This window comes from Pundamilia nyererei, unplaced genomic scaffold, assembly GCF_000239375.1.
Source record: "Pundamilia nyererei isolate P.nyererei 1_Seehausen unplaced genomic scaffold, PunNye1.0 scaffold00135, whole genome shotgun sequence".
NCBI classification, from domain to species: Eukaryota; Metazoa; Chordata; class Actinopteri; order Cichliformes; family Cichlidae; genus Pundamilia; species Pundamilia nyererei.
In genome coordinates, this window is record NW_005187536.1 from 1,673,309 (window position 1) to 1,676,200 (window position 2,892).

The 2,892-nt window shown below is 44.3% G+C and overlaps 1 long non-coding RNA gene across 1 annotated transcript; it reads right to left on the bottom strand.

Annotated features, from left to right (window-relative positions):
* Nucleotides 1-691: 691 nt before the first annotated feature.
* On the bottom strand, nucleotides 692-2,769 carry LOC102197689 (uncharacterized). Its single transcript, XR_312008.2, has 3 exons — nucleotides 2,312-2,769; nucleotides 1,211-1,302; nucleotides 692-1,045 (listed from the first exon to the last, which is right to left on the bottom strand). It is a non-coding gene; the product is annotated as an uncharacterized LOC102197689 (long non-coding RNA).
* Between the last annotated feature and the right edge of the window lie 123 nt (nucleotides 2,770-2,892).

Sequence of the window (2,892 nt, forward strand, 5' to 3'; positions counted from 1 at the left end):
TTCTAAACCAGCGAAGCCTGTGGAAGCACAGACCCAACAGTGACACTTGTTGTATGAGCATGTGTGATCAGTACTGTCTGAAATGTAGTGATTAGGATCAATAAGTAACCTTTGATTGTGTTATGGCCAACAGTGACAAGTCCAAACACGGGGCTAAATAAACTTGGCCCTGCTGAGATGCTCCTGGGAGCCTCTCTGGCCGTCTCCGCTGCCCAGAGTTGCGGTAAACTCTTCCTTAACAGATATAGTAGCTCCCCCTGGCAGCAAAGCCAGCAAAGTTGTCAGGAGGATTAATTGTTTGGTTGGTTCGCTGTGCTTGCTTGTGTCTCTCGCTGTATTATACAGTTTTTTCACGTAACGCTGTAACCTGTGTTTAACACGGGCCTGGTGGTCGACACAGGAAGTCATGTTTCCAGAATATTTGTCCCTCATGCTGCACACATTTCATCTGATTTAGGCTAATAATACACACAGATGTGTGTGTGTGTGATTATATCAGATTATATTTGAGATATAAAAAATTTAAAGTTCAAACTGTTTGAAATGAGCTCAGCAGCTGCAGCAGGAATATTTTTTTAGCATTTTTCAGTTGAACCCGTCTTTACTTTTATGTGTTTTATTTAAAAAGACACATTAAGACGAACACTTCACCACAACATGTAGATGTGCCAGATTGACACACACAGCCTCATTTTCATCTAAATAACTCTTTGATTTATTTTAAATAACACTTCTAAAGACATAACAGCACATGGACATAACATTCAGTTAAACAGGCGCCCAGCATGACGTTTGATGGTCCAGTGACTGTTGTTTCACACTGTGGTGGGTTTAATGCTCCAGCCTGAGCAGATATAGCTTCAAGTTTTGTTTTAAGCACCAAGTTAGTGCCACCCAGCAGGACCCATGAAACCCAGATTCAGAGTGTGCGCACCGTCAATATCACGCACAGATAAGGTGCAACATACAACACGCTGAAGTGTCTCCATGGCACACGGTTTCACCCCTCCACCACCGAAACGCTGCATCGCTCTACCTCGGGTGGCTGAAACACACAGATGATTGCAGCTGTAAGCACATCAGCTGTTTCCTTCATGTTCATGGTACACATGCATCATGGGAAAACCACACATCTGTGTACGTGTCTGCGTTTAACATGCTCCACCTCTTTCACATGTTAGATAGTAAAAAGTAAATAGTTCATGCTCACCTTTGCTCACTGCACAGCTGTTAGAAGAACCACAGCAGCTGCTATCAGATATACAGTTAGGGCTGCAGGTGAGCTCCTCGCTGCTGCACCTGCTGAACACCGAGACACCAACAGTCAGCCTCATACCAGAGCATCCTAGGGCAAGTTTCTGAGTTCCCCCGACGATCAGCCAGAGTTACAGGGCTGAGTAAATGTCTCTGAGTCAGAGGGATGCTCAGTGTAAAGTGAACTCTGACTCAGGTTGAACTTTGACTTTGAAACTTCTTCTGCAGAAACATGTTTCATGGTTGTGTCGCCTACGTCAGTCTGAAATAAGACATGAATGATCGATACAGATACAAAAAGAACGTAATCAAATGGCAAAAGCGACACTGGTCCTGCAAAGCTTGACTGACTACTGAGGGACTCGTTTATGGTTCTGTAATTGAAATTTGAGTATTTTAGCTGTTTTTAGTTCTGTAAGAATGGAACACGGAGCAGGTTATGTAGGGAGGCCTGCAGGGACACAGGACGACCTGCATGCATGATAAACCAGCACAGATGTTTCTCTGCAGACGTCTGAGGATGTATTTTCCTCTCAGCTGAACAGCAGCTCGAGAGCTCTGAACCTTCCACGATTACTCAGCGTGTTCAGGTCTGACTGCCTGACGGCTGCACATCGCTGTAGTCTTTGCACCCTGTGATTATCAGTTTGCTGTGAATGAGCTCCTCATGTCCTGTTTGCACAAACTAAAATAGTGATGGTCTGAGGTTACTCAGCATATTTCCTGTCAGCTCTCATAATTCGTACACTCGTCAGCGCTAGAATAATAACCATAAATTATTATAAATATAAATCAGTAGTAGTAATAACAGTAATAAGATGATGACACGCTCAGAGAAACTTTTTTATCTTCAGGCATTTTTGGTTCCATCACCTGAGATTCACATCTTAAAAATATGTCTCACATATATTTTAAAAACACTTCATTATAAGTGACGTATATCCACTAACCGACTCTTTGACTGTCAGTTGGTGTCACTTTCATCATTATTAGAGCGCTCCCCTTCGCGCTGTTGTAGTTTACCTTCCCTCGGCTGACTGGACGATGTGGAGCGTACCTGTGTTGAAGTTGTGGGTGACCTTGACAGTCCTGTTCAGGGTGGGGTTGTGGCTGAGACAGCTCACGGCCTCGTGACGACCTGCAAGGATGTGCAGGATGCTGCGGGAGCTGTACAGGTGATCGTGGACGTTCTGCTTCGTTTCAGTGTTGACGTTCCTGGACTCCACTGCCTGATGGGAGCTGTTATGGAGGAGGACCCACTGTATGTCAGGGGCAGGAAATCCTCCTTGCAGACTGCACACTGCAGACATAGCCTCTGTATTAACGTCCAGCCTGGGCTCCTGGTACGGCACTGAGGAGAGAGGAGAACAAAGGTCACCTTCGCTTTTTTGATTTTTGTAGTGGGCGTTAAACAGGAAAAGGAAAAGCGTTCCAGTATCTGTGCACTAAATATGAAGCTACATCCAGTTAGCATGCATGCTGGAAACAGCTGTCCTGGGTTTGCTAACAACATGAGCGTGCTAGCCATGACAGCATGTTAGCTAAGCTGAGCTAAGCTAATTTGTGTTATTTTTGTTTGTTTTTGTATTTTGCAGTAATTTGTTTGTAATATGTTGGATTACAAAGCAAACAAAAAGG